Here is a 22,949-nt window from a genome sequence, read left to right as displayed (position 1 = left end):
CACAGAGACACAGAGCAGAGGTTACAAAGAAAAATTAATAATAACCAGAGGTTAGCTATTCTTATTTCCAAACTTTGCCTGCACTGAACATGAGAACTAAGTTGCTTGCACGGTGAGCAGGTGTCCCTCATGCTGTCCTTCACTTCTTTGAGAAGGAGGTCCCTATGAAGGGACAATTCTCCTGGTCAACAGACCCCTTTCCCTCTGGGAAGGGCTGCCTTAAGCAGAGGTAGAAAATCAAGCCAGCTCTGATATTGGAACACACTGAAGGGGAGGCCTGAGAAGTGGGCCAATTTTATTTGCTCAGCTGACAACATGATAGTGGTTACTGTTAAAAGGAGCCATTGGATGATATAAAAAGGTTCTCTACATTCCCTGCCAAATCCTCCTATCAGGCTTCCATGAGTTCATATCAGGTCACTATGAGATTCTTTTCATCTCATAACACTGAACTCATTAATTTCCATGACTGATCTGAAACAGTAGCATGTACGGAAAAACCCCTAAATTTAGATGTATGACTAATCTGCTTTTGTTTTCCCTTTCCTGGATCCTCTTTCACATACAAAGTGGAATTTCAGCTTTGCTACAAAACATCATTTTGCTTGTTATATTTCCAGAACATTGGCCTTATATCTGGTGTTCTTTATTCATATTGACACTAATTGATACTAGCAGGGCTGTGACACTGCAGTAAGTTTTCCCACAGTAGAGGCAAAAGCACTGCAGGTTAGGCTGCCAGCCAAGGCAGTTAATGCTTCTCTTTGCATTCTTTTCAGCTCCCCAGAGAAGAGCTAGTTTGTGGACACCTGGCACTTAAAGGTCCAGGACATTATTGCCACTGTTGTTACTTTAAAATACTTACCTAGAAATGGTGTCACTGCACAATCATGTTTCAGAAGCTTAACATATGAAGGAAAAATTATCTGAAAGTCTTCAGCTACATAATTTGTGATTAAAGCTTTAAGCTGTTTTAATTAAAACTATTTTGACCATTTAAAAAAAATGACCATTTCAGACCACTTAAAAAATTAACACCAAATGCACTCCTTGACCTAGGATTGATAAAAATAACAATGAGATGAACAGCGAATATTTTTCTGTGTGCAGATATTAACTCCATGCAATATCAGCTGAATGTATGACAAACTTATTTTTCTGCCTTTTACTGTCCCCACCTGTGCTGCAGTTCCAAGACTTCAAGTGGGGAGTGAGAATAAATGGCTACCTGGACCATACATATCTGTTTACAAACTTGATATGCCCCATTCCACATAACTGAGCTTGTTGATTAGTTGCTGCCCTAGTATCTGTGTATACAGATTTATGTGTGTGTCCTCAGAGTAACTCTAATAGAAAAAGAGTCTCAAAGCACAAGCATTAAGTCATGTGATGCCTTTTTATTTTTGTTTTCCCATCCCTTAGATCAAAATGTGAGGATATAAAATTTGACCTACTTCTTTTCTGCCTGACCTAAAACAGCTTTTACATGCACAAAACAGACTATTTTCTCCCAGACAATCAAATTTTGGATAAGTTCCCAAACACAAATAAAGACATTCCTTTGAGTACAATATAAATATTGACATAACAGAATTAATCAGAGGAAAAGGGGATCCATATTCAAAGGTCAGTCTTCTAATAATCCTAAACCACACCAATCCCAGAAAGAATGAAGTGTTTATTAAATAGAGCAGAGAATTGAAAAATCAGTTCCAGATTCTATACCTGATCAGTGGGGAAAGTAATCTTCCTCTTTCCTGGCTTTTAGACCCAAGGTTATCCTGCTTCAGCACCAACATGCAAGAGTCAGGCCAAGCCAGAAAAGTATACAATAAAAGACATGGAAATGATCGGAGATAAAACAGAGAGCAAAAATAAAAATAATTTAAAAAATCATTCACCTTTTCACCCTAGAAGAGTTTTGCTTTCTGCAAACATCTGTGTTTGACTTCTAAACTCCTTGGGAGCCAAGGGTTCTCTGCATACATACAGACTGGCAGCCAGAGCAGCTTGGTCTCTAATGCTGGGATGCATCTAGCAGTCATTGCTTTGTTAAAATTTTCAGGGAGAGGTGGAGGAGTGTCAACCCAGTGAGTGGGCTTCAAACATACTCATATTAAGACCCTCAGATAATACAACCTTAAGCAGCATCTCTTTAAAGGAGTGGGTGTTGGGACAGCCCCCTCTGACACATGCACATGCTCATATATGCACATGGGGACAGACTCTCTATTTTCCTTTTCTTAAAGTCTGCCAAGTGATTGAAGATCTGTCAGCAGATGTGAGGCAAATTCTTTCCTCAGGCAGGCAGGGAGCTCGTTGTGCAGTTCTGGTTGTTCACTGTAAGATATGTGAGCCCAGAGGGAAGGACAGTCACCCCAGGCACCCTTTCTCTGTGTCAGAGGCTTAGATCTGGCCAGCCTTGCAGTCTCCGCCCTCACAAAATCCTGCATTCCCACTTGACAGTTGGAGATTATCCTCCCTCTGCTTTTGTTCATGACTGAGATTGTCCTGAGAGAAAGCAAATGTAGGAAGACCTAGAATACTAATCTGAGCTCATGTCACACAGAAAAAACTCATGCATGACACTGCTAGTCATCCTCACTGTTTGCCTTTTAGCACAGCCTGGCTCAACTTTTGTGCAGATCAGACCACATTTGACCACATTCTCAGTCTCATGCTATATATAGGCATTGATCTGATGGGTTGCACCACAACTTCTCCCCATTTATTCAGGCAATTCCAGTGAGAAATAAGTGAACTTCACAAGAAAAGATTCCGTAAAGGGCTTTAAGAATACCACTGTTGGATAAAAAGTGACGCAGAGCCAAGTGGTCTGTTACATGGATATGATCAATCTGTACAAGTTGGTCTTAGATAGCAGTCCCATGCTTGGCTTTGCGGTCTAAACCTGGTCAGTGTCTCCCAGTTGTGACTAAGCTCCCACTCTGAAACTGTCCCTTGAAAAAAGCACTGTGTCCATTTATAAAGGTTTACATTTTCTTAAAAGTAATTCCTGCCCAGTTCTTTGAAACTGTCCTCATGCCCACTCTCTAGAAAGGGTATGACAGGATGAGACTGTGATGGCTTCCTGCATCTCTAAATGAAGAGCTCAGATTCAGGGGAGGGATCAGCTTTCTCTACTTGATAGCTGTAAGCAAATTCCACCTTAGAGTGAATGTCATTCTGGGGTGCCTACCTTGACTTCTGCATTCAGTCCAGAACTTCAATGCCCTTAACTGTGGCTGGGTCACCTTCTTGACCTGACTCCTAAAATACCAGCTGCCTTAGCATCAAAGGTCAGCGCAATCAGGTCTTTCATCAGCTCTAAACTTGCAGAGAACACTATGAAACATTCACTAGGAACAGCAGGAAGAACATTAGGACAGCAATGGAGCTTTACTCTGGCTTTAGTTTCACCTGTGTTCATGCTGCTCTGTGCATTGCTGGCACCCAGCAGCCCTTAGAAGTGAGTGTGCAGGTGGCAGCCTGGCACAGGACAATGGGGGAGTTCCCCCAGGTGCAAGCAAAAGCCCAGGCCATTGTGTGTATTGGTGGTAAGAGGCAATGTGTGCTGGTGAACTCTACATCCTCTAACTGGAATTTCCCCTTCAGTAGAGAAATCCACAGTGTCACAATGAATGCATTTTTCCAGGTCTTGTGAGCCGTCAGACTGATTCCCTTTTTTTTGTCTCTTATAGCAAGCATTAATTGTCATCTGAAAATATACCCTTTATTTCATTTGGGGCTTTTGTTTGGTTCTGTTTTTACCTGTCTTTTCCCCTATCTCCTTTACTGTCACTACCTCTTCTGCAAAAATATTCTTCCTCTTGATAGTTTGTTACTGAGCTATTAACACCATTCCAGTGTTTGGGAAATATTTAAGGTGGTTTGTTGTCATTATATTACACAAGTTCTATTGTCATTACACTGCAAGGGTTCCATATTGCTAGGGTTTTGTACCTCCTTGATGTTTCTTGTAGGCAGTTCCTCTAGGCACTGCCTCTCCCTTGCCCTCATAGCAGCCAACTAACTCCAAGTCACCTCAACCAACCAACCCACTCTTTTATAACACTCTTCTTATTGGCTACAGGTGTGGCCTGTTAAACTCAGATCTGCTCCTAATCCTTAATAACTGGCTCAGCTGCCACTCTTTAGGGGCTAAGATTACTTTCTATACTACCTTTATTTGCTTATGTTCTCTCCCCTTACAGTGGTTATGTAAATATATCACAGAATTCCCAAGAGGCACATGTCTGCTAGGTCTGTGTGATCCCACCTCCTCTTGGTACCTTGGTGCTGGATTATGGCAGCGCCGTGTGGGGCAGTTGTCCCTCCACTGTTGCCAGGTCTGCTCATCCATGAAAGACACACTCTGGAGATACAGGAGTGAGGGGGAGGCTCTACATGCTGCTTACTCAAGGACAGAGCTGAGACTGCAAACTAGCGAATTTATCCAGTGTATTCAGAGTCATCATCTATCTGATCCATGTGAAAGTCTGAGGCAGAGCCTTTTTATTTCAAGAAAAGGAGGCATACAGTCAAATTTGGAATCTGGCCTTTTTTTACCATGTGTGTTGATAAGCAAATGGACAGAAGCTCTTCTTTCTTCATGGTCATCTTCACTTTCTGTAAAACTTCTGTAATACTTGAATTTCCTGCAAAATTTATAACCTTCAGCAATAGACTCAAAAGGAAAAGATTAAATTCACCAACACCTTACTGCTATTTGAAGTACAGTGATCTTTCCTGGACACAGGGAGTCATTGTCTTCATCACTTCTCAGGAAATGTGGTTGGAAAATTATAATATGTGCACATATTATAAATTATTATAAATATCACATTGGGATCTCCTATGAAAGATAAAATCGTCCTTCAAATTTTTTGGACATAGTGGGGTTTTTGGTATGTTTAATAGTTTTTTGAGCTTTGTTCCAAACTAGCTGCTGATGACAGGGTTTGAGGCAACCACATTTTACTGGGCTACCATAAAGAAATCATGACCAAAAAAAAGAGAAATTACCTCAAAATCCTTGATACTGCACAAATTATTTTTTTTTTTAATTTGACTGAAAACATTGTCATGGCAAAAAGAAACTGAGGACTGTGACAAGAAAATGGGATAAACCCTGACAAGTCAAGAATAGAATGAGTTTTACATATTTGTACTTGCCTTAAAGGCATTTTAATTTGCAGGAAGATTACTCCATTGTCAATCCAATGCAGAAAAGCAGTTATTAGTGGCTAATAACCAGGGGCACAAATCTTTTTAACTTCAAGATTTTTAAATACTTGGCATAATGTTTTTCAGATTTTTAAATTTACATCTAAGTAATACATTCTAAAGTTCATCAACATTATTTAGAAGTATTTGTTAGCATTTGTCAAACAATTTTGCTTTAAAAATAATCCTTTTCTTTTAAATCTGGAATGTATAGTTTCAATGGTTTTTTTGTGAGATACACTTTTATTTTTCTCTTTAGAAATGTTCATTTGAAAATTGATGCATCAAACAAGAAGATTGATAAAGGAGAAATATAAAACTTTTATTTGACCTGACACCAAGTTCGTAGTGCTGTTATCAGTTATATTTTAAGGAGAGGTTCTGCAGGGTAAGGCACTAAGCTTCAATTTGGACCCCTTTCCCAGTCAGTCTTGTTGCCAAAAGGCTGCAGCAGAGAAAAGCAAGAAATGGGGATTTTTTAAATCATGACTGTTTTGACCCAGAAATATTTTTTATCCATTTCTGAAATCAAGATGAAAAAAAAAAATGTATTTAATAACTTGTTTGTTATCAAGAATGGCAAGTGTATTTGATTACAGTTTCTTCCATCAATACTCAGATTCAAAGCAGCAGAAAAGAAAAAAAGGATAAATTATGAATCAGGAGAGTAAGTTTTATTGACACCAACAGATCCAAAAAATCCTCTTTGCTTCTGTAAACTTCAAGAAACAGATAAGTGAATGCATCAATGTACCATTTATCTTGTGTCTGAAATGAAAATTGGGTTTAATAGGAAAAACAAACCTACCATCTTCTGCTTAGGAAGTAAAAAACAATCCATTATATCATAATGTTATTTGTTTGAGGATTATGAAGCAGTATAATTCTTTAACAAGATCATGCTGTGTGCTCTTGATGTGGAGAACATTGCTAATTCCATTTTGTCTGCTCTCCCACACAACATAACTTGTGACAAAGTATTGTGTTGATTTTTTTTTTTTTCTGGAGAAGTCAGAAGTTGGTGTAAGTGACTTTAACCCCTTCAAGTAATAAAAGACAAAAAATACCGATGAAGCTCTGCCACCTTATGCTTGCAGACTGGTGTCAATAATAACATATCAGCCACAGGAAACTTGTGTGATCTCATTAATTAGATTTCTGCTCCATCAGTGATTGAAGACAAAGAAAGCAAGAAATTAATCTTTACCATCAAAATGCAACAGGAAAAAGGAGTCAGTTGACCCAAGTACAGTCATTACATGTCCCATCTTTGGAAAATACTACAAACACTTTCTAGCACAAACATCTTTGCCCTCCTGTGGTGTCAATAGGAACCATTGTCTACCATAAGCTGTGGGCTGTTTCTTGAATATGTTTAATGGTAGTGCTGGAGGGGAATTTATATAAACTGTGCTGGCAGGAGGGCACTGAAATGTGTGTAGAAGTTCTAATGGCATGCATAATGAGAGCAGCTGTATGTCAACATGCTGTTTCACAATGCTTCTTTAGGTCTGCTCATGCTCCTGCCTGGACTTTTCAGACAGATTTCTTGTGCATCGTTTATTTCCTTGATGCCTGAGGGGGATTTAGGTGTAAATCCCAAAATTAAAGGTAAGCATTGTATGCACATTGCATATCTAATATGGAAAACTGATAAGCACATAGCTCATCATTCCTAAAATGGCATGAAGTCAGGGAAGAAGTTGAGAGCCAGAACTCCCAGAAAAATAGTTTAAAGTGGAAGAGTCCACCAAATTGGAAAAGTCCAGCAAGCTGGAAAAGTCCAGCAAATGCAGCAGAAGTTTAATCTATGCCTATGAGGACAGACTTGTGGAAACTCCTATTAAAAGGCTGCTGTCCATTCCAGAGTCAGGTGGCAAATACCCTTCTGTGGTTCTTTTGACATCAGATTACACATTCTGCAAGCCTTAAAGAGAAGTCCCACTCCAGTACAGCTGCTGACTCAGACTGCAGGGAGATAGGGTTTCTGTTTACAGAACCAACGTGGAGCTGAGGGGACGACCCAGTGACATATTGGAGTTCATCTGGGGGAGTAGGGCTTGAAGTGACACTGCATGTGCTACACTGCCAGGCTGCAGATTTATAAAAAGAAGTGCTGTGAAGCAGATGGTTCACTTCCACCACAGACACCATTTTGATAGGCACAACTGAGAAGTAGATCCTGATGATATGCACATATATGCATATATACACACTCTGTGTGTATGTGAGTGTTAGCTAGCAAGTGTACCTTGAATACAGGCTAGGATACAGCACTTTTGCCTTTGTGGTTTCCTGAGGTTTCTGTTTCTTCTCTTTTCTTTTTTTTTTAATTTTTTTTTATAAGACAGAACATGCCTTTATGAACAGTTTTATATTTCAGCAATACACATCTTGCAAAATTTCTGTTCTTCCACTGCTCACTCACCTATGTGTTAGCCACTGGGGAAAATCCCTTTTCTCATCACCTCAGCTCAGAGGAGCAGACCATGGGCTTTGGAACAAGCCTCAAAGAAAATTCAGGGATTTTTGGGTGAAAGTGGAAAGCCACAAAACTCTTGGGAATAAAAATAGAGGTGTGGTTGGTAGGGGATAACTAGGAGTTCCTAGAAATTGTAGGCTTCCCCTGTCCCCCATCAGAAATTCAAGCTGGGGAAGGATTTATACTTTTTTCTTGAGGTCTCATACTCCTTTCCCTCATCCCACCCTTCACCTCAACTTCTGGTTCACCCTTGTCAGTCCCTTCTCTATCACCTTATGGGAGCATATCCAGGGGTTTTCTGGGAAGGCAAAATGGGGAAGGAGCACTCGGGAAATATTGAAGAGTTGTTCGTTCGTGACAGACCATGAACAAAGCAGTTCACTGTCTGGCTCCCCCAGTCCAGGCTTACAAGAGTAAGCCTACTAAAGCAGCAACAAATGACACAAAACAGTAATTTTAAGTATGTTGATAAAAAGTTGAACTATAAGAACTACCTCACCTGGTTTTGCCTTGCAATTCAGTGCAGGGATGGTAAAAAAAAACACTTTGTACTCAAAATTTGGGTAAAGAAGCAAATCCTTTGGGTGTGGCCTCAGCCACATATGTCTACTCCTTGGACCAAAAATGGAAAAAGGTAATTGATTAATAATAAATTTCAAAATTGAAATGGGTCTCCTTAAAAAAAAGTTGGAAGCTAACAACTAAAATTGATACTAAAAAAGCCACACTTTAAGGACTATTTCACAAAACGAAATTTTGAAAATGCTTTAGTATGGGTCATATGACTAAAACATGAATCAAAACCACTTTGCTTAACTCTTTTGTGGGGTTTTATTCCTTTTAAGTTTGAAATAACAACCATTAAAAAGATGAAAAAGGGCTAAAAGTGACAGAGAATATTTTTTCTTTTTTTTTATTTCAAGATCAAATTTCATCATTATTTACATGTGATAACGAAATCCTGTTAGCTCTCTTTAAAAAGCTTTTTCTTCTGAAATCCAAATTTCTAAATTCAGGAAGCAAAAGCCATGTCTAGCCCTCTACCTACAAGGAAATGATCATATTCCTGCCTGGAAGCTGTATGTTGGGTTTTGTGTGACATTTGTGTGACCACTTCACCAGGATGTAGTCAGCATGGCAAGCCAGTTCTTTAGCTTATGTCAAGTGGTCCTAACACTTGTATTTTCGTTTCCTTGAGGTGCTCTCTCTCTCCTGACATATTCACTTGCACTGTCCCTCCTGAAGCATAAGGCTGCCTGTAAAGTAAGGAGCATCCTGGGATTTGTGCAGAATAGGTTGCATGTGCTCACCCTGAATAACTCCTGTGTCGCAGACATCTTTTTATGAAAATCCTTCCTTGGGGTTTTTTCCTCTTGAGAAGCTGAGAGGCCACAGGGACAAAATGTAAACAATGGTTATCTGCTGCTGTGGAATGCAACAGGCGGGTCTGTGATTGGTCTCATGTGGATGTTTGGAATCAATGGCCAATCACAGTCAGCTGGCTTGGAAACAGTGTCCGAGCCACAAACCTTTGTTATCTTTCTTTTCTATTCTTAGCTTAGCTAGCCTTCTGAGATGAAACCTTTTCTTCTATTCTTTTAGTATAGTTTTAATGAAATATATGTCATAAAATAATAAATCAAGCCTTCTGAAATATGGAGTCAAATCCTTACCTCTTCCCTCATCCAAAGACCCCTGTGACCACTGTCACACTCCTGTTTGTGAAAGCCAAGTTAAAATACTCAAGAAGAAGGCAGCTCACCTGTGAAAATGAGCAAAAAAAGGAGAGAAAAGAGTAGGAACACAAAGTCTGCTGATAAGTGATGAGCTGACATGCGAGTTTAGCTCCTTCTCATGATGAAAGCCATTCCCATGTGGCAGTGCCCATGTTTCTGTAAGGAGACACCCCACCTTTGCACCTCAAGCCCATCTGGCCACGTGCAGGGCAGCAGAGCAGCCACAGCACCCGCTGGGAGCTGCACAAGGACACAGGGGCACAGTGACCGCCTGAGAAACTCAGGTTCCTTTGGTGGGAATGAACAGGGAGGGCAGACAGGTGCAGATATACATCTGCTCCAGGAAAGCATGTGGAGAGTGCCAGGATAACAGCCACATTCCACAGGCACCGTGATGCATTTCGGAAATGCTCTGTGAGTGCTCTCACAGGGACTCGTGCATACGGACCAGCAGAGTCACACAAGATAAAGCTCTGGGAGGCCAGCATGTAACTTTGACTCTTTAATGATCTTTAATTACAAACTTTCTCCATTTGTACTGTGTTTGTTCAGTTGCTGGATACCTTATGTTCCTTTTCAGTTCAGAAGAACTAAAACTCTGCCTTGGGGTACTTATCTCAAATTCCATTCATAAACCACCCTAGAGATCTCCCTCATGGCTATCATTAAACTCCCTTCCTGCACACACAGGCAGCAGGTATAAAATTTAGAGAACCTGAGTTTAGTGCCTGACTTTGCTAACAAGTTGAAGTCATTGTATATCACTGTAATATTGTATGTATCACTTATGTGCTTGCTTTTTTTCTTTCTTATCTTTGTCTTTAGAGGAGGTGTTGATTTTGGTCTGTAGCATTTATGCATACATTGGGTCAATGCTTTTAGCAAGAAGGTATTTTTTAAAGCAGGAAACATCAAAGCTGGAGGGCACTTCTAGGCAGGGATAAAGCCTGTGACAGTACTTCATATAATCTGTGGTCTCATGAGTTTAAGATGCACAGTATTTTATGGTGCATAAAGGTTGTTGGGAAGTCAATTTAGTCCCGTACTAGGAATTTTTTTTTTGCCTCTGCATTATACTATTCAGATAAGATACTGGCTGTAGCTTCCCAATAGAAGCTCAGAACAGATATCTAACCTTGTGATTTATCCAGGTAATTTACACTACTTGCTTATCTTGACCCATTTAAAATCAGCTTAGGTATCCTCACAAGAAGTGAGGATATCCCTTTGAACTCCATTGCAGTCTTACCCTGAAGAAGATAAACAGGTAGCTATACAGAGCCTCTCAAGTTCTGGTCATGTGGCATAGTAGGTAACAACATGACTGTAATATACATCAATAGCAAAAATGATGTGGGAAGTAGTTGGGTTTGGAATTTGGGGATATATCAGATTTGGGACTGCAGTTTCCTTTTTACAATATGTCTTTCTCTAGTCTACAATATTTAAATAAAAAACTGTTAGCTGCTTCACTTTAAACTCACATATAAGTATTTTTTTCATAATTTCACATGGAACACTCGTGGACAAACATCAAGCATTGAAATACATAAACAGCAATCCATGAATTTGTTTTCTTTTTTCCATCTATCTTCCAACCAACTCAGCAAATTCTTTACATTTTTATAAGCCTCATTCAAGCACAGAAGGAAACAGCATTATTATAAGAAATTGTGGAAAGGGAAACTGTAATGACACAGGCTTGACCTGGATTTCATAAAAGGAATTAAATTACTCCAGTTATTTAAAAGCATATGTTATTCGATTATCTAAATCCATATAAGGAGCAGAATTTCTGTACTAAGTTTCTTTTGACCACAAAATAGAAATAAAATTCTTATCCCTTAAATGTTAACATCCTGATTTACAACCAGATTCACCAGGCACATGGAGGGATAAACAAGAGAAGATGACAGTGTCATGAAAACCTCTGTGTTGTAGGCAAGGACTTCAGTCCAGGATGTATACAACAGAGGCTAGGCCAGCCCTTCCCAGCCCCAAGGAGACTGCAATCAGCCTGTGGACAACTGCACCCATGCTAGGGCTCCCATGGAGCCAGACAAGTGGTTATGAGCAGTCTCAAGTGACTTCAGGGGTCCTACGGCACTTTCACCTTGGCCTCTACTTCAAGTCCTTCAAAATAAATCAGAGTGGCACCAGGCATAGCCATCTGCAAAGTGGAGCTGGGAGCAAAATGCCAAGAGGGAATTGACCTTTAAAAATCCTTTGGAAGTAACCTCTTGATCATCACTTAGCAGAGCACTTGGATGCAAAATCTGGACCCTTATGTCCCTAAAAAAATTTCTTAAAACCAATTTTATGGACTAAAATTATTACTGCAAATGTGATGATTGGCCTAATTTGCCAAGAGTGGTAGGAATTTATTGTTCCTATGAGGGATGATTGTCTTCATACTGGTAACTCTTTTTTTCCCCTAAAATTGTCAGACAAAAGCATAGTTCCTGCAAAGGAAATTGAAAATATGGCTCACTGTTCCCCATTCCCAGTGTTTACCCAGCTCTCTGCACACAGGGCTGCCTGTTCCTGCTATCTCTCCCCCAAGCAGGCTCGCTGTTCCCAGAACAAATGCAGAGCAATAGTTTAGAGTGGCTGACAGGGCTTGAGCGAGCACTGGCTAGGGCTGGAAGTACCTGCCTCCCTGAATAACATTAGCATTGATGTTTGCTGGTGTCTCATATCTCCTGCTCTCTTATTACAGCTTTGTCAGAGCTGGAAACCACTGAAGAAAATACAACCTAGTGTGTGAAAGTGCCATGGTTTAGCAGTGTCATAAAGGTTTTGGAAGAACTGGCCAAGACTTCGCATACAGCTTTCCTCATTTTAACAAAGGGCAGAGCCTAGCTGAACAATTCATGTGCAAGCTTTGCCTTAAATTTCTTCTTAGCTATACATGTGCATTCAAAATATTTTTGCAACTAGAAGATGAAAAAGCCACCTAAACTTAAGGAGATAAAAGAGAGGACAGATGTTATTGATGTTGTTTAGTTATGCGGGGGTCTGAATAAGGATTCATCACATGTCATAGTTATGACTGCTTTGCTATCACAGAGCACCAGATCTGAGAAATTAAATTCATCTTTTGGGAATGAGATGCTGGGAAATTTCATCTCTTGCACTTTTGAAGCAGTAAAATTAAAGATAATTAAATTTGCTATGATGAATTGGCACACAAGAAATAAACAAATATTTTGTCCCTGAACCATGAGTTTTCCTCCTAGAGGCAGCCCCATGTTTTGAATACCAAGATGGATTATCCAGGTTAATGGGAGAAGAAGGTCTTCCATTTCTGCTGCACTCACTGGAAACTGTGCATACATTGTTCCACAAAACGGTGAGATTTTCAATCAAAATATGCTGCAGTGACCTATTTTCTCCATGCAAGTGCCTCACCACCTCAATGTTATTCCTGTCACAGGGACTGACATGTTTTGCTGTTGTAGTCTCTGTTTGCAGATCCTCTCTAACGTGCTAGGTTGATGCTGCTTCATCCAGGGATGTCTCTGCTGGTCAGTGGAAGCCAAGCCCAAATGAGAATCTGAGACATTTAGTTCAGCCACCAAGTGTCTCTATGCTTTTCAGCTGTTTGCATCCAGCTTTTAAACAATATTTTTAAAAGTATTAATAATTTTGTCCTTTACACAAACCCACATGTTTTATTGAATTGAAGATCCTGAAAAAACATGAAAACATGACAATGATAAAACATGACTGGAGTGAAATAGTAAAATCCTTGTTCTTAAAAAAATTGCTTTGGCTTCTTTAATTGCTTGAAGAGTTTGGGACTGCAGCTTGGCTTTTTACCACACAAACCATCTGCCTGGCACTGGCCTAGTGCTGACTTCAAGGGACAAATCCTGACTGACTCACCACTGATGAATCATTGTCTCACTTGGGGATTTCCTCTGAATTGTTCCACTCCAAATCATCATGAAAAGGACATTCTACTCATTCAATAGCATAAATAAGAATCAAGAAAAAAAATTAAGCAATATATAGTTACAGTGGCATAGTAAATCTGCTTAGTCCCTGAGTTTCAATATCAGTTTTGCTAAGTACAATGCTTTTGGCTGAGTTTTTTGGGTTGTTTTGTTTTGGTTTTTTGTTGTTTCTTTTTCTTTTCTTTTCTTTTCTTTTCTTTTCTTTTCTTTTCTTTTCTTTTCTTTTCTTTTCTCTTTTCTTTTCTTTTCTTTTCTTTTCTTTTCTTTTCTTTTCTTTTCTTTTCTTTTCTTTTCTTTTCTTTTCTTTTCTTTTCTCTCAAAGGCCTTCACTTAGTGTGACAGTTTTACATATCACTTTAATCACTTCAGAAGTTGTCTATTTATATAAGCTACTAATTGTTCTCCCCTCAAGCAGTAGCACTGCTCTCTGAGGTGTGCAGGTAATCGATCCTGCTAAAGACATGAATATTTCCACTAAAAGCCAATCTAGAAAAAGTAATTAGATCAACAGTGGTAAAAGTGGGGGTCTGTTGCCAGGCAGAGGAAAGGCAAGAAATGAGGGCATTGATATTAAGAACAATTAGAAATGAGCAGTGTAGGCAGTGTAGCAGAGAGAGGCAAGATGAATGTTGTGGTCAATGCATGGTATCAGGAATGGGAAGTGATTTGCAGATAAAAGGAATGACAGAAAAGTAAACAGCAATTTGGATGGAACAGAGAGAGTCCAAAAATCTCTCAAAGATCTTACGTATTACTCAAGTGGGAGAATGAAGTGTTTTCTACTACTTTTATTATTATTATAGACTGCAAATTATCTTGGGAGGGTCTGCAGCTTATGATGTTTGTATAAAATGTCATACAACATAGTTGCTGTGTTCTGTAATGTAATACAGAATAGTTTGAAAACATGCTGCATGTATTAATGAAACAGCATACCTTTACCTTCTGTAAGGGCAATTTTCCAGTTCTGGCTCAGTAAAATGTTGAGGCAGCCCTAGAAGATCCTCTTTTGGGCACATCTCTCTCAGCCCACATTTCTCTGCATTTTGTTCTGTTGCAAAATAAAATATCCACAGAAAATTTGAATTGATTTTCCTTTGCATGTGACTATTAAACAATGAGGTTATATCATATAATATTGATGTTTTCAAAAAATTAATTCTGGTTCTGTAGCTTTTGGCAGCTGGCAGTATGTGTGAGCCCTTATACCTGTGTTTATGCTGAACACACTGTGCCTCAGCATGGTTCTAAGGTGGTGAATAGACTGTGAGCACTGAAAGGTATTGCCTCATAGAAATACCAAATGTTGAGATCCGTATTTACGTAATTGCTGCACATTACATAACAGCAGAATATCTACTAGTTGGCTTTTGGTTTTGTTGTTAATTCTTTCTCTTAAGGGAAGTGTCAAATTTGTTCCTGTTTGCTTAGCTGATTTAGAATAGGAGGTCAGTTCATGCTGAACTTCCAAACAACACAAAGCTAAAAAGGTTTCAAACAACCAAAGGCCAAGGGTTAACAAACACCACTGGTTCCAGGCAAGCCTGTGGGCTGGCAGGAGTAATGTGTTACTTAATGGACAAATAATCCCAAGCAAGGATGCCCAGTGGATTAAAACTGCTTGCAAAAATGCTACTTTATGAAACTAAACAGGAATATGGTTTGTAAACTGCAATTTGCTGTGACAAATGTAGTACTTGCTCATAAAATAACCAATAACATTATAGAATTTGGGCAACCAGGGGTGTCAGAGAAGTTTATTGTCTTATCATAAAGGTTTACATTTTAGTCTCTTACTTTTTACAATGCCAAATACAAAGAAGCTCTTATTCTAACATAATTTTATAATTTTATAATATTTATCTAACGTAAATTTAAAAATGTGAAGTTTTGCCTCTTCTTAACTTTATTTTTTCTTAATAGTAAGAAACAGCAATAAATGCATAGCCAATAAACAATCAACTTCCCAAATTATTCCTATATTCCAATGGCCAAATGATAAACCTGATTTTAACTTTGTGTAAAAATCATATGGGTATCCATTGAAACTACTTAAAACTGCCTTCACTTTACCAAGGATGTGTGCAAGAAGCCTTTAAGATAGTAACAGAAAATGAAACAATATCCAATGTCAGCTCTTCTGCTGATTTTTATAATAGCGATTCATTTAAAGTGAATATTTAAAGTCATTCATTATATGTCAGGTACTGGCAATATATGTGGTAAAACCTTTATTTCTAGATTGTCCAGAAGAGATTGTAGGTGGTTTACCTACGAGTAGCAATAATCAATTTAAAATATTCAAAGATATCATAGCTTTTTTTAGTGTGGACACATACTGTACTTTTGGTACAAAGTCTGGGGCCTAATGAGAGTCTCTGGCTGCCCTCAGTGAAATTAGGATGGTCACCTCCTTAAATGTAGTACTTGCTATCTGCCAACTTCCCTCTTACCTCTCTCTACACTCAGGTGCTCCAAGGAAAGAAATATTCACTGTGGAAGAATATTATGTCCAGATAGAAGGGGCAATGACATATGTCTGTAAAGCAGCAGAAAAACTTTCTCATACACAACTATTTCTGGCTACCTGTAAGAACATTTTGGTGTTCAGGAAAAATTCTCTTTCTAAATACCAACCAGATTTAATAACAGTAGCAAGTAGTGTTGGAAATTAATGCCACAGAAGATATTCAGGGACTCCTCTGATTGCTGCTGTATTCAGGCTCAGTTCCAAGTCTGTTACAGTTGGTATGTGTAACTTACAGCAATTAAATTAACCTTTCACTTATAAAAATTAATACATAATGAAACCAAACAGAAAGCAGGGGGTTAATTTTTAAACCTATTTCAGAATAATTATCTTTTTGTCTTTTACTTCTATATGAAACTTTGTCATATTGCAGATTTTTACGGAGTTTGTCTATTTTCCCATTTTCAGATCCAATGAGTGTAGAAAGGCAACCATCAAAATCAGGCAAGATTTGGCCTTTTTAATGTGGGCTCTGTATTTATGCTACAGAAACTGGTTTTCAGTTAGCATAGATTCAAATTTATTAGCAGGGTAATCAAATGAAAAAGTTACATGAGGTTTGCCCAGCTTGCTTTCAAACAACAGAAACAGAGCTTCCTAAATTATATTGAATTCAGCCCAAGGTTTTGAGCAGTTGCTGATCCAGGGATGAACATTTGCAGCCAGGCCACAGCACCTCCAGGTGTGAACTGGAAACTCTGGGAAGCACATTGCCTCATCCTTGATTTATATCAAATCTTCTGCAGCTGAAAGAGACACCTTCAGCTGTTCAGGTCAGAATGGATGCAATCATTTTAACCCTACTTAGCCTGGATAAGATATTTGATCTAGTTTCCAGTCAGCAAACACAAGATTACATTCTCAGCTGGTGTCCACCAAACTCAGTGGAGCTGTGTCACTTTATACCAGGTGGGGAATTAGCCTGGGCTTTTGTTTTCTCTTAAATCAAAGTTAGACCAAACCCAGACCCTCATCACATGGATTTGGGGTTTGTTGACAATCTGTGCAGGTGTTGTCTGTGGTGACCTCTGTATTGTCTAAATATGAGACAAAGCAAAATGCCTGTGTTTGTTATCCCTACTTTTCAGCACTGTAGCTGCACAGACACAGGGTCAGCCAGCCTGTTTGTCTATAGGCAAAACAGTGGGTATCTTACAATAGAGCTCACATAGGGAAATAAAGGGAAGTGATGAACATCATGTGAACATCTTATGAAGTAGATGAACTTTAAAAAAACTAAGGAAAAAGAAATAATGCTTATCTTCATTAGAAATTAAAAATATCCATTTTCCAAAAAGTATTAAATAGAAGTTATTCTGTAAAGATAATAATTTGTTAATAGAACATAGTATAAATGTCTTTTTAAAACCTTAAAGGAAAAAAAATTTCCTTGAAGAGGGAGGACATTTCATTGCAACTAATGTATTAATTTCTCAGTAAAAGCCAGAATCAAATACACAAAGCCACTCTGGAAAACACTACAACCATTTATGAAACCTCACTACTCTGCAGACTCACTATCTGGTTGATACCAGTAAAAGATTTCTGTCCATCCATCTCATCATCACTAAGGTAGGCCAGCTGAGCATCACAGAGAAGCAGCAACCAGGAGCATAGTGTCATATTTAGTAACTGAAAGTAGAAATCAAAAATGATTGAAAATTTGTGTCAGTACACTTTGGAGGATAATCATATTTTAAGAACATCTCAATCTATTTTCACTTTTCAGAATAAATGCTATTTTCTATTCATTGTATTTCTTTAACACTTTTACACAGATACATGCCGGCTTGTGTTGATGCACACATGAAAATGTATTAGGATCTGTAAAAAACTTTGGAAACTTTTGAGTAGAGAACATAGCATTATATGCTCTGTCATGAAAGCCTGAACTGGCATTTGCCAGTATCATCAGGGAGCTGTGAAAACAAAAGTAACTTCAGAAGAAGAATGAGAACACGTGATCTTGAAGTCCTGCACTCGGGTTAATTGAATTCCAGTAGGAAGAAGCTCATGTGTCACTTTTAGTCACTTTAGTCTTTTTAACAGTGGAAAGAGCCAGCCCCTGAATAAATCACAACTCAGTAGTTTTAAATGAACTACAGACAGAAGACAAAAACTTTGCCTTGTGAAATTCCTCATGATATCTGACTGTTGCTTCACTAGTACACTATTAGATCTTTGTTGAAACATTTAAGAGAGTCATACATGGGTCTTCTGGTTTTTCCTAAGGGATTCAAGGTGTCTCATGATTCAAGGTCCCTTTTCTTATCAGATCTCTCCTTGCAGGAATAGTCCTCTAGGGCATCACAGGTTCTGCATTAAGTAGTGCTTTGAAATCCTCATGCTAAATTTCTCCCTTTCCCACAATTCCTCTTTGGATAAGTTAGACAACTTACCATAATAAAATAAACCAAGTTTCTTTCTCCTAAATTCTTCTTATGGCCCAAACACTGTAGAGCAAGGTTGAGTATTGCTAATTCTGCTGTCAGATCTCAAGAAAACCTGTGATCTTTGCTGCAGCAGAAAACTTCGCTGAGCATAACAGTTGGGGATTTAAATAATCATACAATATTGTGGGTTGGAAGGTACCTTTAAAGATCATCTGACTAGGCAAGAATGCCTGCCCTGCAGACTGCTCCACCTGCCCTGGGAGCACAGAATGTGTGGCTGAAGTGCTCACAAGGATTTAGTTTAAAAACCAGTGGGACACCTACAATCCAATCCAAGTCTCACAGGTGACTGTCACTGGCCAGAGCTCATGTACGGTATGAAATGAAAGGATGATTTTGCAGTGGGAATTTGAGGAAGTGGGGGCCCTGCAGATCTCTCTACCCCCCAGATTTATGGTTTAAGGATCTCATGCAGCTCCCAATCCACAGCTTTTCTTTCACATTAGCTATGTGTGTAGCATGTGTTTCATCCATCGCTGGATTTCTGCAGTTATACCAAATTAAGAAGGGCTGACATGCCTTCTGCATTTAACATGAGCCAATTTTTTCTCCCCAGAAAGGCAACTGAACCTCTCACACACTTCAGCTGACACTGGGCAGTATCGCCAGAGCGTTTGCAGTATTTCCTAGGAATTCCCTGTTGGTCAGAAATAGCACAGCCGTGCCAGTTGCTTATCAAAGGAAAAGTGGCCAGGCTGGAAAGCCAACCTCTATAATAGAGAACAGCAGATTGTGGCCTGCAAGCAGAGTGCCATGTGTCACCAGCACTCAGCACCTAGGTGTGCAGCCCTGCAGCACAAGCCCAAAGAGAAGAGCTAAAAAGGGACTCTGAGGACAGCTATGGCAGCTGCTTGCACCCCCCTGCACTGCTGGCTGCCACAGATGGAACCAAGTGGTCACATGCACTGGGCTGTGGAAAGAATGTGTGCTGCCTGGGACAGAGAAGTGTCACTTGGTGTGACTTCCCCACAGTGTTTGACAGTAGTTAACAGAGCCGTCTCCCCAGCTGACCCCTGAGCACAAAGGTGCTCTTGATAAAAGCTGTACCCAGTCTTCTCACAGTGCATCATCTTTTGGATGTCCAAGGCAGTTATTTGAAGCTAAACAGCAGTTCTTCAGGCTATATTGGACTCTGGTATGGGAACCCCCAAGATACCACTAAGTGGTTCATTAATTCAGTGAAGGAAAAATTTCAGCCTTGAAATGCATCACAGTAATATTAGAAAGATCTTGCACCCAAAAGCATCAATCTGGGCAGACTGCCATGGTCATAAGATCAAGGAAAATAATACCAGAAAGGACCTCAAGAGGTCATCCAGCTCATCTCTCTACCCAAAGGCAGGACAAACTCTATCTGAATAGTTATTCTATTCTTTCTAGTCTCTCCCTGGTGATGGACATCCCATGCCTCTTCTGAGTAGCCTCCTACACCAATGAACTGCCCCTAAAATGCTAAACATTGCTTCAGCTAAGACTATTATTTCTTGACCTAGATGTGTCAGACTTGGTAATATTTATATTTGAATTTATCCCTTAATTTTCTACAACAGGTTTTTTATATATTTGAAGATGACTACCTCCCACCATTTTTTCCCTAGTGTAAGCATAACCAAGTATTTCAACTTTCCTTTCCATGGCAGAGTCCTTTAGTCAGTGACCTGACCATTGTTGTTCCTTTCCTCTAGACTCTATTTCATTGTTCTCACACTCTTTCTGCTTTCAGATAGAGCTTGGTGCAGACATGCCCTTGAGGGTTCTCTTAGGAAACATTTCATGAATATAGTTTTCTCTATAAGCAGAGGATAAGCAGAGAAGCAGAAGACAATGGTGAGCACTTGTCACAATTTTCTGTGGAGTGTATATAACAGTTATGGTGCCCTTCCACTGTGGCAGCTATAGTTTTGTCAACTAAAACACTTTGAGTGACCTATGTAGGAGTGACAGCTGCCACAAGGGATGTGGCTGAGATTAGCCACCTGAGCACTCAGCTTCCCAGGAATGAACAGTAAACAGCCCACACTATCACATCCTTCATCCTCCCAGACCACCAGATTTAAAACTCAACTGGCCATGACCATCCAGTCTCTGTTAAGTGCCTGTCAAGTCTTCACAACATCTATTCAGGGGTGTTGAACAGTTACACATCCATGCAGACTTTTGGTGAAGAGATATTTGATTTTTTCTAAAAACAATTTTCTGCGGACGTGTTCATAGCAATACTGAGGCTACCTTGTGAGACTACCTTTCCTAATGGTAGTCTTCCTTTTCCTTTTCCACATTTGTGGAAAAGGAACAGCTAAGTAACAACGATTCTTTGCTCTGAAAACACCTCACACAATATTGAATTAGAAGTAGCATTATGTGCTTTATAAGACTGACTTGGCCAAGCAACATAATTCAAACATGGACTATTCACAGTAAATCCCCAATTCAAAAGAATGGCAAAAAGATTTTACAAAATAGAAAAAAAAATAGAAGGTGCTTCTTTTTACTTCTTTTACCAATGTACATATCCAGGACATATCACTTCCATACTGCTCTGAGAAGGCACATGGCTTGGACAGAGCCCCAGAGCCTTGGGGCTGGAGTAAGTCTCAGGAAAACACCCACTTCTGTGTCAGAGCCACACTCATGCATGTGAGGATCACAGTGGCTTTACTATTATTATTATTATTATTATTATTATTATTATTATTATTATTATTATTATTATTATTATTATATTTATTTTACAGTGAGGAAGATAAACCTTCCTGAGCATGGATGAGGATGCAATGTTTAGCTACAAATGAATTTACTTGATTAGAGGTATTAATTAGATCACTGGGTCATACCTGTGTTACGTGTCAAGGTCAAATGCTTAGATTTCCCCGGAGTCACGGATATAATTTGTGTAACAGCAATACCACAATGTAGACTTATGAAACACTTTGTGTTATTTTAACAATGTAGCCCTAATCACATGTATAACTTTAGAGTCTAAGAATAATTCTTCTTGTCCTTAGACAAAATTCTTCTGATTCCTTTCTTATCTCAGCTTGTCTCCTCTCTGCTAAAAGCATGCCCAAACACTTTGTGTCACATTTTTATTTATGTTATAATTAAAACATCTTAATAATTTCTTATGGGGAGTGGTCTTGTTCAGTTCAATATGTACTCAGATGATTGCTCTCATAATTGATTGTTGTACATTGTTATACAATTTTCTAACTCACTATTATAATCTCACTTCTGAGACTTGCTTCCTTTCTAGTTGCTAGTATAACTTCATCATATGACCAGTTCCTGACAAATCATTTGCATCAACATAATTTTAACAATGTTCTTGCTTCCCAGAAAAATAAACATATAGTTAAAGGTTAACGTCTTTGCATCATTTTCTTTTAAGATGGAGCTTCTTGTCCTGATTTAGTTTTGGGGTTTTTTAGAACAAATGAGTGTCAGTGAAATCATTTGATTGCAGTGAAAAATACAATAGATGTATATTTAATTTTTTCTTTTTTTTTTACTTTTTTTTACTCTTCATAATAATATAATAATCAACATTACTATCAGAGAAGTGGGCTCATGGAAAAAAAAAAATCTTACTGGAGAAATAGCAAGTAGAGGTAGGTGACACCTGGGCAATTATAAAGAAGGCTGGAGAGACAAAAGTCTCCAGCAAATGACGTCCAGAGAGGAACACATGAGCCCAGGCAAGCTGTATGTCCACTCCTCAGTCCACATTGACTTTGCACCTTAAACAAGCCCTGAGAAGTGATCTTCTGCCTGGAGACTCTCTCCAAGTCATCTGCCAGCTGTGTGTATGATAAACACAGTTCTGTGATCACTCTAAATATTGAAAATCTTGAATCCTCATTGTTTTCCCAATAATTCCTACTTTGTTACTTTTTTCTTGCTGAAGGCTCAGCAACCAAACATTTCACTGATGTTTTCAGGGTCTTTACTGCTGCCTCCAAGAGCAGAAATAGCTAATTGCGAGTAGATCATTGTGAGTGAACAATGAAGGTTATTATTTTTCAGTGTATAACTTTCCATTTATTGACATTGATTTAATCTGTCATTTCATTGCTCAGTATCGTGAGACTGATCTATCACTCCTCACATCCAGCTTATGCTTTTACTATCCTGATTAATTCTGTATCATTACACATAAAATTACCTGTCAGCTCACCACCTTTGCACAATGTTTTTGTATTCAAATCCCTGGAGTGCTGAATAGTGCTGCAAGTTCTTTGCTGTGAAAAATTATTGTTCTCCCTGCCCTTTGATTCCTATCTTTTCACCTAGTAGTTTGGAAGTGTGTTTACCCCTTTACCCTATGACAATTCCATTTCATTAATGTTGTTGTTTATATATTTTTTAAAAGTTAAGTTAGTAAGTTTAAATCAGCATTTTCCAAATAATCCTTGTCTTCTTCAGAGGATTGCCATAGTTTTGCAAAGTATGGCTTTTTTCTACAAAAGTTGTTCTGATTCTAGATCAATATATTTCATTTACCCTTTTGTCTACTAATTATTTGTAGTTAGAATTTCTACCAATTTTTCTGATAATCACATC

Source organism: Ammospiza nelsoni, chromosome 5 (assembly GCF_027579445.1).
Source record: "Ammospiza nelsoni isolate bAmmNel1 chromosome 5, bAmmNel1.pri, whole genome shotgun sequence".
Taxonomy (NCBI): domain Eukaryota; kingdom Metazoa; phylum Chordata; class Aves; order Passeriformes; family Passerellidae; genus Ammospiza; species Ammospiza nelsoni.
This window is presented reverse-complemented; position numbering follows the sequence as displayed.